Genomic DNA, 16513 nt, shown 5'->3' on the forward strand with positions numbered 1-16513 from the left:
TTGATTGGATTACATCCCACCTGAACCCTTAGGATTTCTTTTCTCAAACCTGGATCTGGTAACTGTGATAAGTAAGGGAAAACACCATCCTGGCCAAGTGAAGCTAACGAGAAGCTAATAGATGATTTCTTCTTTAGATATAATAAATCAAATTTTTGTGACACCATAGCAGCAGATTCTCTCAATTTTTGTTTGCCGGGAAAGGTGAGCCAAGATGTGACTGTACCACTATTTTAATGGCAATTCTTCATTGCAGTCATTCTGTTTCTAACAGCCTTTGCCCACAACCTTTCGCTGCTTTGGCTCTCTTCCCAGCACAATCTGAATACTTTGGCCACCTCATCATTCTCCAGCAGGGTATTGAAGTAGATTAGAGCCCGGGTGGCGGCCGCCATGTTCCAAGATACCAGACTGAACTCTCTTTATAGCCTGGACCATGGTACCTTGTGGGAGTGATAGAAGTCTTTTAAGTACTGCCTCCTCCAGTCTGTCCCATTTATAGGTTGGATCAAGAGAGAATATCTGTTCTCCATACAGGCCTGCAAGTCCGTAAATATGGAGATTATTGTGCCTGTTGCGATTTTCAAGCTCCTTGACTTGGCGGTGGAGAGTAGAGACTTGAGATTGTAGAGGAGAAAGTTTGTCGCAAGTAGCGGTAATGGAAGAGATAGATTGCTCAACTGCAGTGACTCTGTTGTCAAGTTGAGCCCAGGTGTCAGTGCGGACTTGAAGTTTTGCATTTGTTTCTTCCATAAAAGAGCGCAATGCCCTAATCTCTTCAAATAAAATCTCCATTAAGACAGATGACGATGATTTAGGCGGAGACGGTGGATCGTGCTTAAGGCGTTTAGAGAGAGACTTCCCTGAGGACGCCGAAGCAGGGTCGAGAGCTGCCATATCGTCTGCTGGAGGAGGTGTTAAAGAGTCTTGCAGGTGGTAGAATTCGGTAAAAAGCTTTGAATTCTTGATAAAGATGTGCTTAGCAGGTGTCATCGTAGGAAGAGTGCCTTTAATTCTGCCCATAAAGAAGAACGACAAACGCGGGGCCAGAAAAACAAGAGGAGCTGTGAGGAGGAAGAAGCCACAAAAGGGCCGGTCAGTCTGAAGAGGCACTGAGCAAAACCTGGAGACAAGTAGAAAAAATAAAACGATATCCAAAGAGAGAGAGTCAACCAGGAGGAAAATAGCGGTAGAAGCAAAAATACCACAGTCTTTCAGAAAAGCATTGAAAGTCGGCGTCTCAGGGCTGGTAGAGAAACAAAATGGCTGTCGTGAAGCAGCGACAATGACGAGATAACTCACATCATCTATAAAGTTGTTATTTCGCTGCCAAAAAAGACCGCAAGAGTCTGAAAAGGAGGAGTAGATGATCCGACGTCCTTACATCTCCATTTCAGCGCTGGAGCAGCACGAGGAGTTAGTAGTCGCTCGGAGTCCCCGAGGAGCTTCACCCAGGCACCGCCATTCCCGTTGGGCGCCAAGCCACGCCCTCCCAAAAATATTCCTTTAAGGGATGTGTCAATCATTTGGAGCAAATTTCAAATTTTTAGTATGATTCTAGGATAAGGGAGTGTAGCACAGTCATATATTTTCTTGAGCTGAATACAATTTATGGTTGCAGAATTTCCACCCAAGGAAAATTTTACATGCATAAATTTAGATAAAATGGGCATTTATGTTATTCATTTTTAGATGTAGTCTTTTAAGTACTGCCTCCTCCAGTCTGTCCCATTTATAGGTTGGATCAAGAGAGAATATCTGTCCTCCATACAGGCCTATTGGTGGAATCTTCCCTTCATAGGTCTTTAATAATGGGATATGGGATAGGCTCCCAAATCTACCATTAAATCCAGATAGACAGCTTGCCTGCAAAAAGGTCTTCTGCCTAGTGGCATCCTAATGTGCGCCCCAATTCAGATTTTTCCTAAAAGTTAAAACCAGGTATTTATAGTGATCCACTTGTTTCACCACCTGAGAATCAAGATACCAGGAAAAAATCTTCACTTTTTCCCAAAAATCATAATTTTCGTCTTTTCCAGATTATTACAAAGCTTGTTCTGCTCACTAGAAGAGGCCAATGCTTTGAGTTTCCTCTGCAGACCAATTGGAGTGTAGTACATTAATACCAAATCCTCTGCATAGAGAAGACAAGCAATATGCGGATCCCCAATTTTAGGCCAAAAAGACTTTGATTGGGAAATAGCTGTTGGGAGGTCGGCCAAAAATTGACTAAAAAGTAGGGGTGCTAAAACGCGCCTCTGACGCAGGCCATTGTCGATACAGGTTTGACGCATGGATGGCAACTTCTTCTAACCATGTTAACTAGTGAATGAAAGTTCGCTGTGAATTGATATAGCTTAGGATTGTTACTAGTAGGTGATCTGTGCTAACTCTAAGGTCAATGAGCATGGTTTCCGTACCTTCTAATTGTGCACAAGCCATTAAGGTGGATTTGCATCCTCCACAATATATCACTCCAACCCTCCCTGTATTTGGTAATGTGATCGAATATATTTAAGTTAAAATGTTCAGGGTCTAAGTAATCAAGTAGGGAGCAATCATCCTGGAACCCCACATGTCTCGATCAAGTATCAAAATTGTAGATGCTCCATTTCAATCAGTCACTTGAGCAAACCTGTTTAATGAGTGATAGGCATTTAAAGCAGATACCTACGTTTCAGATTCCTCTCTCTGGGGCAGATTTACAAGTCCCATGCACCACTTTTGCGTCACTTTTAACATGGGAAAAGTGATGCAAAAGTGGCGCATGGGGCTTGTAAATCTGCTCCTCTGTGCCTTCCTGTGAATTTCAAGTCCCTATGTATATAGCTGAAATGGGACTATGTGGTAGGAGTAGACCTTCATTTTTTATGCCTTATTGAGTCACCCAGTTTAGCTTAGATGCTTATGCAAGGGAAAATATAACAGCTATCCTTGACTGTTCCTTAATGACAGGCACAGTGATTAATGAACAGTTTTACCTCTTTTATCCCTGAACTGGCATACGTTCTGCCTACGTCCTGTCATTTGCAATTGCCCATGGACGGCTGAGATTGGCTTTCCCTAAGCACACCTTTGATGCACACATGGCATGCCCTCAACATGTGTCCATGCTATGGCTGCCTTTTGATGCCAGAGTGGAAGAAGCATCTCGAGGGGGGCAGCACTGAAACCTGCTCTGCCTTGGTACAGTCAGATGCCAGGCAACAAATTAGGCAAAAGAACAATACAGTCAAACAAAAGAGCTAAAGCAATAATATGATCCGGCTAGACACAATCTGATAATTCAAGGCACTAAAAGGTAAGAATACAAGTATTTGAATAAAATAATAACAAGTGGCCCAATTCACAAAGGTAAACTTAGACCAAAAGTCTACACTTGAACCTGAAATCTAAGTTTAGACCTGAACCTTTTACCTTCCTCCTAGCCTTTTTTCTGGCATGGTGTTGTTGGTTCTAGGACTCTGGGAAATTTAGCACTGCTTTCTAGTGTAACGTGCATGTGCCCTCTGTGTTAAATATGGTCAGGATTGGTCTACACCTGTTTGGCATATTTAATGTACCTATCAGTCCCTTGTAAAGTGGTATCTCCTATACCCCGGGCTGGTAAGTTAAATGCTACTGGTGGGCTTGCAGCGCTGATTGCGCCACCCACGCAATTTAATCTGAAATGTGTAAATTAATTTGTGTACTGAGTCCTCATTACTTTTGAAATAATATATTGTATATAAAAGAAACAGCAATTAAAAATATGTAATTTATCACAGGTATTGAACAGGATCCATGGACCCTAGTACAAACAAGAACAACAGACCTTCCGACTCCTCTCCTCTTTTGATGGTAAAACAGGCAATATGCAGAGTGGCTTTGGTGTTCAAAACATCTAAACTGCGGGTCAGCCACTAACATATAGAGGCTGAGACTCTTTCAAAAGCCCACTACATATAAGGCAGTGTTTCTCACATAATGTCCTCTGTGGTTTTTCCTGCCTTGGTTTATCATGTCCAGCATGCTGCACCTGGACAAGTATAACATATCAATGTAGGATAAACACTGGAGTAAGCTCCCGACAAAGCAGGGGCATTGCTTCTTTATTTTTAAAAAGTTATCCCTTGCGTAGGTGAACCCAGACTTCTAAGAATAACATATAGGAGTTAGGCTTACCTTATTGGACACAGTAACCACATTATAAGAACTCAAATACACTTCCCACTTTTTGTTGCATCCCAAGTTCACTGTATATTAACTGACGTTCAAATAGGCTTGTGTTTGCATTTTTTTGGTGTTTGTCAACACTAAGGTAGTGAACAGTAAAAATTGATCGCTTTACCCAAGAGTGTTGTGAACAGCTATTATATACGTTTTAGAAATGGGATTTCTGGTTGGCTAGGGCATGCACCTAAGCCAGGCAGAAACCATAATTTCAGTCAGGGCAAGGGAGTTACACGCTGAAGATAACCCATGCTCTCCCCCTTGTTGCCTGCCGCGAGCAATCAGGCTTATCCCGGAAGCAATGTGTAAAGCGTTTGTGGAACACACTCACACAGCAGCAACACACCAGGCACACCACAAAAGAAGCTCCACACAAGGTTGTATCAAAAATAGCCTTTGTATTATCATAAACACATTAGAATCATAATCACACAGTATACACTGTGCAAACTGGCACTAGGCAATAGTCACAGGGGAATAAATACAGGACCAGTCCAATCGAGCCACAGTCAGAATCATCAGAATGCAGGTAGTAAATATAAAACACAACCAGTAACTATAGGCACAATAATGATGTAACCATTATCACATTAGGCATAAAAACACTTTAGGCCCAAACCTCATTAGTATAAACATGTTTCACAATAGGCCTCACCAGCATAAACACATGCAATAAATCAGATTAGATTAGGCATAATCAGGAACATAAACACCTTCTGTCCTAGGCATCACATAAATCACATTGGGGCTTTACGCCCTACCAACTTACATCTGACCCCAGGCCCACTGGCCTTTCACTGGGGCTCCAAATGCCCTCTGTCCATAAATGTCAGGTCTTGAATTGGGGCCTCTCAAATAACCCCCTGGCTGCCAATGCAGCAAAGATGCTGCCCAATGCGCTGGAATACAGTAGAGTGTCTCACCTTTTCCTTATCGCCAAGAAAATGCCCCCAAACATTGCAGCTGCCCATGCTCTCATGGCGCAGCTGATGTCAGCACTGGCACTCACACTGCCTCCGGGGTCCCCACTGGGACTCAAATTGAAAATGGCCCCCGAAGTGGCAGCTTCCAAGTGCCAGGTGGGACAGCTGTGAAAATGTGGCTTTTGCATTAACTGTGCCAGGGGTAGCCTGATCACCGGGCTCCCCCTGGTGCCACAAAGAGATGCCCACTGGATTGTGGCTGCCCGCCAATGGACGGGTCAGCTGGAAAGGAATTGGCACAGGCTCTCACTGTGCCTAAAGGCCCTGTTCACCGGGCCCTTCCTCGTGCCATCACTTGGCACAAACAAACTTTGACACTCCAAGCCCACTCACCGGGCTGTTGTCCTGGACTCCTCCGGCAGCAGGACTTCTGCTGGGAGCCCTCGAAGCTCTGGTCCTCCTGACTTCCTCTCGGCATATGCGGGGCTCCCACCAGCTCACCGGAGTCCCACTCAGGCCTGCGCCTACTTCCGGACTCTGGCCCCACCCACAGTCAGGCAAGACTACCCAGATCTGTGACTGGGGGTGAATGTTTTGCCAATGTGCAACATTCTGTCCATCATCTTGTGTGTTTTTCTGTTCGCCCTATGTAGGAATGGTATGCCCAGACGTGGGTCCCGTGCTCACTACACCACTGGAGTCAAGCTATCCTGGCTGATGATGGCTGATAGCCAGAAACCGGTCCTAGGCTGCTTTATTCCAGTCCAGGGAAGACATGGCTTGGCAGTTTTGGCTGGACTGATCCCATGAGGCACAGGTCAAGGCAGATTTGCATATGGCCATGTCTGAACTGGTGTGGTGAGAAAATATCGATGGAATAAACCTAGATCTGTGACAGGGGGTGAACGTTTTGCCAATGTGCAACATTCCGTCCATCATCTTGTGTGTTTTGCTGTTCGCCCTATGTGGGAAGGGTATACCCAGACATGGGTCCTGTCCTGACTACGCCACTGGAGTCAAGCTATCCTGGCTGATGATGACTGATAGCCAGAAACCGGTCCTAGGATGTTTGATTCCGGTCCAGGGAAGGCATGGCTTGGCAGTTCCGGCTGGACTGTTCCCAAGAGGCACAGGGTCAAGGCTGATTTGCATATGGCCATGTCTGAACTGGGGTGGCGTGGTGAACAAAATAATGATTGATTAAACCCAGATCTGTGACTGGGGGTGAATGTTTTGCCAATGTGCAACATTCCGTCTATCATCTTGTGTGTTTTACTGTTCGCCGTATGTGGGAAGGGTATGCCCAGACGTGGGTACCTTGCTCACTACACCACTGGAGTCAAGCTATCCTGGCTGATGACAGCTGATAGCAAGAAACCGGTCCTAGGATGCCTGATTCTTGTCCAGGGAAAACATGGCTTGGCAGTTCGGGCTGGACTGTTCCCATGAGGCACAGGGTCAAGGCTGATTTGCATATGGCCATATCTGAACTGAGGTGGCGTGGTGAGCAAAATAACGATGGATTAAACCCAGATCTGTGACGGGGTGAATGTTTTGCCAATGTGCAACATTCCGTCTATCATCTTGTGTGTTTTGCTGTTCGCCCTATGTGGGAAGGGTATGCCCAGACGTGGGTCCAGTGCTGACTACGCCACTGGAGTCAAGCTATCCTGGATGATGACGACTGATAGCCAGAAACGGTTCCTAGGCTGCTTGGTTCCGGTCCAGGGAAGACATGGCTTGGCAGTTCCGGCTGGCCTATTCCCATGAGGCACAGGGTCAAGGCTGATTTGCATATGGCCATGTCTGAACTGGGATGGCGTGGTGAACAAAATAATGATGGATTAAACCCTGATCTGTGACTTTTGGGTGAATGTTTTGCCAATGTGCAATATTCCGTCTAACATCTTGTGGGTTTTGCTGTTCGCCCTATGTGGGAAGGGTATGCCCAGACGTGGGTCCCGTCCTCACTACGCCACTGGAGTCAAGATATCCAGGCTGATGACAGCTGATAGCCAGAAACCGGTCCTAGGATGCTTGATTCTGGTCCAGCGAAAACATGGCTTGGCATTTCGGGCTGGACTGTTCCCATGAGGCACAGGGTCAAGGCTGATTTTCACATGGCCATGTCTGAACAGGGGTGGCGTGGTGAGCAAAATAACGAAGGATTAAACCCAGATCTGTGTCTGGGGGTGAATGTTTTGCCAATGTGCAACATTCTGTCCATCATCTTGTGTGTTTTGCCAAGCCCATGTCTGCCATAGAGGCAGCCAGTCTAATCATGGCTACACCGATGAGCAGTGATGTTGATATTGACTTATCTCTATCGCAAAGTAGTACCAAATTGTTGCAAGAAACTCAGAGAAATTGACAACAACAAGAACAACAGCCACGACCGCCAATAGTAGTTTCTCTTGAAGTATGATCTGTTCAAAAGATTGAGCTTCATGCTGAGGAATTAGAGCAATCTGCTCCAAAGGATCCATTCAATTCCAGTTCTCCAGCTTGAAACACGATGTTTAGTGGTGCATAATCTTCTTCTTCAAGCTCCCTTCTGATGATCTAGACACCACTTGGATCCCGCCTCAGTCTGACAGTGAGACACACCACAAGATGACTCAGGCAGGGTAGGGAAAAGGAAGGTTCCAGAAAGCCCTAGCATTAGCTCAACATTGGAAGTGGCACCAGCATCAGAAAGTTGAGCTCACCAGTTTTGGACTTCTTTTCTGTAAGTCTTAAGGATGCGAAGTTGCCATATGCTCCCTTTGCGGAGCAAGTGTTGGTCGGGATAAACTTGGTACAAACAATGGCACTGTGGCCCAAACAAACCCATTTGAGAAAGCACAATATGATCTGTTTGGGAGGTGCACCTTAACAGCCAAGTGTTGTTGGTGAAGGGGGGCTGAGCAAGGAATCTGAATCCAAACCGATCATGATGGAAGGTGAAGAAAAGGAAGAGATCTTCATTACGCAAAGCAGCCCTCTCCTTAGTAGTGCAGTAGTATTGAACATCAGCAACACCATAATGGCAAAAGACTCAGTTCGAGACAGTAAAGCAACTGAGGGCAGTGATTGCCCCGCTGAAAAGCACATTAATCCAACCAACGTTTGCTCTCCAGAAGACACCTGTATGTGGCATCAGGAAAGAAAAATAATCAAGCTACTCTTCCTGCCATGTTTAGGCTAGAGGGGTGGTATGAACGCAGCCACACATGTTTGTACAATGCAAAGCTGGCTAAAATGTTAGTACTGGACCTCCACTCTTTTTATATTGTGCAAAGAATGGGTTTTCGTGAATTCTTGGCAGCCATCTGCCCAAAATGGAAGGTTTCCAGCCAGTCCTATTTTGCCAGAGTTGCTTTTTCAGTGCAACATCACAATGTGATTGAATTGATTGGACAAGCTTTGCAACAATGTGCTGTTCACAGTGGACACCTGACAATAGACATGTGGACCAGTTGCCAAACTACTGATTACATGTCCATCACTGCACACAGGATCTCTTTTGCTGGAGCTATAGAAAAAATATCTGCAGATGTTGACACTGCTGAGATTTTTAATGCCGCTCGGAAAAATGCGACTGTGGATATATTCGCAATGGAGAAATCCCATACAGCTTCAAACATTTTGGACGACTTTAACAACAAGGTCTATGAATGGCTGTCACCAAGAGGGCTTAAGATTGGATTTGTAACCACGGACAATGGCAGTAATATATTTAAGGCCGTGGCCAATGGTGGTTATTTCAAGGTCCTGTGTTCGGTGCACTGCATCAACATCATTGTATAGGACTTTCTCAAAAAAGACCAAATAAGCACTTACTGTCCACCTACCGAAGGATCTGCACTCATTTCAGCCATTCATTTAAAATACGGAAACAGCTGAGAGTCATTCAGTGTGATAATAAAATGCCAGTTAAAGCACTCATACAGGAGGTGCCAACATGCTGGAACTCCACCTATTACATGCTTGAATGCCTGTTTGAACAGTATAGACATATCAATGAATGTATTATGAAAATAGGGGATGCTACTGTGAAAGCCATGATCATTGAGATGGCCCAGTGGGCCTAGTTAAATACCTGAAAAAGATGCTGCTTCCTTTTGAGGTGTTCACACGGGAAGTCAACAAAGAAGACACTACAATTAGCCAAGCTATCCTGTTGCACATGCTACAGGAACGGCTGAAGCAGGTGGCTGCAATGTACACAGGTGTAGAGGAAAAAAAGATGTGCATGACTTCCTGAAGAGCTTAATCATTCACTTGTCTACTAATAAATGGGTGCAAAGAAGCATTTTGTCTTCCAAACAGTACATCTGTGTCCGAATTCTTTATCCACTGTACAAACCATTACATTCTTTTTTTAGACTGGGATGTTAGAAAATAAAAAACATGGATAGCTGAGCAAGGCAGTGAGCTAGAAAAAGAACAGCAGGGAATTAGAAGCCCACTGCTTTTGGGCTCACGTCCTGTGGGATAGTTTCAAGTTTGGAGCCTAAGGGTCGTCCTGTTGGCTCACAGCAGCCAAAACCAACAATAAAAACACAATCAACAACAAGACCAGGAGCATCAGCCCCAAAATCTGCAACTGAGTGGTTTCTACTGACAGGGCTTAAGTCCAGTGCAGAGGCGAAGGCAAACGAGGTCGAGCAAAGTGAAGCACCAGCAATACACATTGAGTGAATGGGCCAGGCCTATCTGGATGATGCAACAGAGGTCTACTTTGATCAAAACCCATTGGTGTAATGGTATGGAAAGAGGCACCAATGGCCAGTGCTAAGCAGTTTGGCAATAAAATATCTGGATTGCCCTGTAGCCAGTGTCTCTGCAGTGTGTGTTTTTAGTGCTGCTGGTGCCATTGTTACAGTGAGAAGGACCAGTCTCTCATCCCAAAATGTGGAGAGATTAACCATGATTAAAATGAATCTGCACTTTATAGCACCGGATTACACCATACCTGAAGTACCACAGGAGGAAGATGAGGGAGACTCAGGGCATGGATGTAGTGTGTTAGATGACCTACTTCTGGGCTAACCACCAGAGTTTGATAATGAGCTCTGCTTCCTTGACTAATAGGCTTAGGCCAACAGCAGTCATAGAACTTTCTCTATCAGTCTGTAGTCTATCGCTGATCTGCTTTCTTTCTTTCTTTCTTTGAGGCCAAACCCTCCCAAAAACGATATAGCTAGGGAACATTATTTACTTTATTATTTGTGTGTGTCGGGTTGACCAATTCATCCCCACGGTCTTATTCTTAGACACATTTTATTGCCGAACTGGAGTTGCAACTGTGTGCAGTGATGAAGTCTCGACTCACCACCCAAAGCCGTTTCCCTCACGCCAGGCACTGGACGGAGAATACAAACCAATATGTGCCTGGCTCAAATCCTGGGCCTTGAGTATCTGTCTTTTCCTACCCTAGTGGGACTGCCCCACATGCAACATTGTAATTTGATTTACACTGACAATCCTCTGCTTGTGAACAAATGGATCAGCATTCTACAATGTACCTACAATCGATCACGGTGAGCACATCAGAATAAGAGGTAAATGCTGGCATGCATTGCATGCCGAGTGATTATTGTTCTCTTGTGATATGAACTTGTTGTGATGTGTCATGTTTCCCCTGAAGGTTGTTTTTTTCATTCCGCTTTGAGAGATAGCAAGATTTCTTCACTGGGTCCACTCCACTGTCCCCACTGCTTTGTTTTAATGTTTTCTGCTTTATACTCCTCAAAGAGTCAGACACGACCAGTCCCTTAGATAATGCAAAATTTGCAAACACAAAGCTAGTCTGCTCAAAAACTTACTTAACCTTTCCCTTCTTGTCATTCAACACAAAATTGCACTACTACAGGCTGATATATTGTATTTTGAGTTTGGACCCAGGACACAGTTGGTAAGGAGTTGAATACCATACTCAGAGTCAGAATCAGGAGGATCAGAGATGGTAGAATGATTCAGGGCATGGGTGTGAGCATTACAGCTTCAAGAACTACTTCCAGAAGACAATGTAAGTTTTCAAATTCACTGAAACCAACCGATTTGGATGATTACTTTGAAGTGGACTACAGGTAAACAACAGACCAACACAAGTCTTTGCTGTGGTGGTAATTGGTGACTGACAGTGGTGCACTGATTTTTAACTTGATTGTGAAAATGCTATGTAACTGAGTGTGGTGTGTGCTCAGTGCTGTCTGGCCCAAATTTGAAGCTAAGCAGTGGTTGCGTCGGGGGCTTGTTGTTGAAGGTAACTGCTGGAAACATACATTTAGTCATGCTACCTCTGATACGTATCATTTCACTCCATATGCCGTTTAACATTTCTCCTTGATTCCTCAATATCATTTTTGTTTTTCAATCTACAGGCCCCATACCGTGCCCCATACTGGAAAAACAATATAAAATACCCACACTAACCTTACCTAAGCGCATCCACCAGGCACCCAAGGTTGACGGACAGTAAAAGAGGAATGCAGATGCAACTCCCAATTTGGAAATATAGTATCATTTTTTCTCTTTAATCATTAGAACTGTTTGTGTTTAATTTTATTTGCTAAGTATCTTTCACAGCTCAGTACAACAGAACATAATGTCTCTCTGAGGGGCGGACTACAATTTGATTTGGTTTACCTGTACTACAACTCATCATCATGCATGCATTTCCTTATCCTCCCATAACAGATTTATGATGGTCGGCTGCCAAGATACAAGTTGTCCTTGTTTAGTATTAGTCTTTGTCAAACCTTTCATTCAAATCCCCCTCCCCATCCATTCATCGAAGCCTTAACCCTCTTTCCCTGGGCTGTGTGATTTATTAAGGTGTGACTAAATTAAATTTACACCATTAATTGATCACACATTTGTTTGGGCAGATGTAGTGAAAACACCAAAAGCTCAAGACAGGGTGAGGATCTTCTTCTGCTCTAAGTATAGCCCACAGTGGCAATATTCTATAGATTAGATTGTCCAACCATGCAAAGTATTTGATCTTTAAATTTATTTCAGGGGTACGCAATTCATAATTGCCAGCATCATCATCCTTCCAGCACTAAAGGTTATGATTGTCCACTTCATAGCATTACTCATCTTCCTTTTAAAACTTTTACTAACTCACCATTCTGATAATTTTACTTTAACATTGCTTATAATATTTTCTTGTTTGGCTCTCTTCTTCTTCTGTACTACAAGGCATACTCTAGTATTGTTCTGCAGACTGTCTATTTTTTTTTACAAAGCTTGCATATAAAACAGTATTAACTCAGTTTTTATGTCAAAATAATTAGTTGCCTACAGTGAATATTCCTCATCCTACAGTTTGAGTTTGCCTTCTGGATCTGGTGCTTTCACTAGAATTTGAATAGTCTGCTAGCATACTGATACTGTCTATTACCACCACCATGGCACCATCCAGCCATCACTTTGCCTAATCACAGGTGAGAGAAGAACTGTTTGGGAATTATTGTTGAGCTGCAATATTCTATATATAATGAACATTCACACACCCACACCCCCTACGAGTCCATTGGTTTTAATATAGCTGCAGACTGCCGAGACTAGGAGGAGAGAGTAGTAGGACAAGTGAGGGTACCGCATAACTGTTTGTTGCTGTGTTACACAATCAACAGATTTTAAAAACTGGCTGTAGGCCTACTTAAAAGGAAAGTGTGTGAAGAATATAGAAATGGATAGATCGAAGAAGATTTGGGAAAAAATAGAATTAGGGAACAGGTAGAAAATAGTCCAAAATATGGAGCGGTAAAAGATAGGGAAATATATATGAATATTAAAAACAGTAGGATTACTGGGGCCAGAAGACCCATCAGCTGAGAACCGGTCTTCCTGGGAGGCACCTCCAGCTCCCGCACCCGCCTTGGATGACCTCTTGCCCCTTGATGCTGATGTAAAACATCATTAAAGAGACAGAAATTAATTGGTGGTAAATAATACTTTCTCCAACATGATTTATGCACAGGAAACGGCAATCACTATACCATTAATATTTCCTAAATCAGATCAACTAGTAGTAGACTAGTATCGGAGAGCATCCTATTTATTTATTTCACATTTCTTAAACCTACCTAGCCCGCCTATTCCAAAGACTTTGGAATAAATTGCAACAAATCACTTTTGCTTCTAGGTTCTGATCACATTCTCATCATTATCAAACTCGTTTAACGGGCCAATTCATTAAGTCTGCATTTTGTCCTTAAATAGTTAGATGGACACATGCACAAACCAAATTGGGTGGTTGCTTGTAACTGTAAGAGCTACAAAAAAGATTCTATGAACTGAAGTGAGAGGACATGCGCCGCTCAAATACTAATACTAAATATCTTAGTGACAGGACAAAGAAAACTAGTCTCTCTCTAGTCTGCATTATTTAACTTAAATTCTTACATAATCAGCCCACGCGAGTGCAAAGTTGCAAACAAGTTTCATTAGGTAGCGCTGAGTACCTGTCTAGAATAATGATCAGTTAACATAAGATTTTTAAATGTAACTTAACTGCATGTGAGCAGCATGCTTGTAATTTGGGAAAACATATTAGCAATAACATAGAACACACAAGTAATAATAATATTAATAATTAGTTACTCACCAAATCCCACAACCTCAACCCCTAACAGGTCTAGCAGGAGTTGTATGACTGTACAGCACATTCTGCTGCAAAGCATGCCTTTATCACGCATGCGTTACTACGCGAATACTTTTACCATGCATAACTTTCTCCACACTTTTTTTATCACCACGCATGCCTTTACAGCAATTTTTGTTGGAAAGGCATCTATGGTAAAGCCCTGCGCGTGATACTAGTCCCCGTTGCCTCCTCCACCCCCAGTTCTAGTACTACTACCCACGACCTGCCCTGATACCTGAAAGTACACACCAGTGTGCCTCCCCACTTGGCCCCAAGGCCTTTTTAAAAATACCCGATCCAAAGCCCTAAGACTGAACCCCTGCACAATCCCCCCTCACCGAGAACTTTTTATTAATTTCCTGACCCCTGCCCTAAACCCTGACACCAGACCCCAGCCCGACTCACCCACTCCCCCGAGCCCTCCAGCGACTCCTAGAGGCTTTAGGGACGTTCATGCACTCACTGGACTTAATCTTGAATAACGGAAAGTCACACACCATGACAGTAGGTCACAGAGCTAAAAAAACATTTTATTGTAATGGAGTGGAAGTTTCCCCCGTGTCCTCTTTCACTTACTTGGGAGTCCTATTTGATGATAGGTCATCCTAGGTCCCTCAACAAAATTTTTAAAAGGATGCAGTTATACAAGCTTCCTCATCTCTTTTAGGGTTTGCACAGCGTTTGGAGGCCAGGCCGATAGAGGCTATTCTAAAGGTTTATAAAGCGAAGTGCTTGGTCATTGCGAACTATGGATCCTCTATCTGGGGCTATAAAGATCAGGTTGGAATACAGATAGCTGAAAATAAATTCCGTTGGAGTCTTCTGTCTGTACCACAATCTACGCCAACGTATGCTATTCGCCAGGAGTTAGGGCTAGGCTATGTCACTGATATTTTGAATACAGCTCCTTTGCTTTGCTGGTTCAAAACTTGGCTGAACCCTGACTTAACCCTGAACCATATGATTTTACGGGACTGTGTTGAATTAGATAAGTCCTCAAAAATCAAATGGCTGTCTTATGTCAAATGTATGTTTTTTAAAATAGGACGGCCAGAACTTTATGAGGAACCTGATAAGATCAGGATGTGTTGTGGGTAAAACTGAATTTTAATAAAGTTTTATGATGGGGCGAGAAGAACAGGAGCTACGTAAACCTCTAGCTAGGGCCTATTACCTGTTAAAAACATCAATTAACATGGAACCTTATTTATCAATTGTTAACAAGCCCTACCATCGTTGGCTCCTAACTATGCTCCGCTTTAACTTGATTCATCTCACATTGCGGTATTATCAGGAATAGTGTAATCCTGTTGACGCGGAACCCTGCCAATGTGATAATTTCTCAACCCAGGACACCTTACATTTTATGATGTTCTGTGAATTTTATTCCAATATTCGCATGAGATTTCTGGTTCCTATCCTGAGAGGAAAGGGTTTCACTCAGGTTAGACCAGCTCTAGTTTTTTTACAGTCCATGTGTAACCCTGGGGATATTTTTAACATTGCATCTTTTTTGGTAGCAGCGGTGAGGCTAAAGAACAAGAGAAATTTAAAGTAAGTTTGTAAGGCTCATTGTTATTTTATTAGGACAAGGGGTGTGACCCGGTGATAATGTTTTAATCAATAAATTGAAATATTGCCTGTGTATTTTAATCATTATGTTATATTACTTGTAATATTGTTTGTTTGTGGTTTGTTTCTGTACTTTTATGATTTTAATTAATCGAATAAAGTTGATTGACTGATTGACACTCCCCCGAGCCCTTTTTAAAAACGCAGGTACTGTTTAAAACTAAAACCAACCCCAGTCTAAAGTTCTATATTGAGGCCCAATACCCCTTACCTCTACAGGACGATGAGGCTCCTCTTCTCATGCGAGATATAGCACAGATCGTCAGGAGGAAGTGGAAGCCTCTCCATTTCCTCTGATGATGCAACCATGCCTGTGCCTTTACCACAATGACAACGAAGATGCCAATAACATCAGTCATTTGCTCACATAGCCATTACCACTTGTGCAATGCAAAAGTGTTGTAAAAAAAAGTGTGCAAATGACTATGCGTAGTAACAGTGCATGTGTGTTAACGGTACTTCAAGGTTAAAGCTGCGTTATAATGGCTGTTTCCCATCCAGCAGGTCCTGCTTTCGGTCCAGGGGGTCGAACCACCAGCTTATTGTGGGTGCGCCAGACCCCAGAGCAGTGATAAACTGCCCGGTGCACCCTTGCTCAGTGCTGCTGGTACTTCCAGAGCACCTACCCTGACCCACATCTGTAGCGTCCTGCAAGGGTGGAGAGTAGGCCACTGATGCAAAAACAAAACAAGTGCTACCACCTCCATCTCCAAAAACAAGGCCCGGTCTGCACCCCTTCTGGGTGCCACCTTCTGCAAGGAAGGCTGCTCTTATTTGCCAACTTTTTTGTGGCACTCTTCTCTGCCATGATGCTGGGGGTGTGGAAAATAAAATGTGAAAAGTATTAAAGTAGTAACAGGGAGAAGATGGAGGGAAGTTTTAAAAACAGGAAGGAAGAAAGAAAAACAGTACAAAACTCACTAAAAACACACCAAATGTAGTAAAAAAAATATATATATAAACTTAGGAAGACTAAGGGAAAGGTAATAAATAAAAAAAGATCAGAAAAAAGTTTTGAGAAACAAGGATTGAAAAGATTAGGAAGGATTCAAAAAATTGGCCCCAGCACCATAACAGCGAAGAAAACTATATGGCCATGCTCATG

The sequence above is a fragment of the Lissotriton vulgaris genome, chromosome 4_1, assembly GCF_964263255.1.
Source record: "Lissotriton vulgaris chromosome 4_1, aLisVul1.2, whole genome shotgun sequence".
NCBI classification, from domain to species: domain Eukaryota; kingdom Metazoa; phylum Chordata; class Amphibia; order Caudata; family Salamandridae; genus Lissotriton; species Lissotriton vulgaris.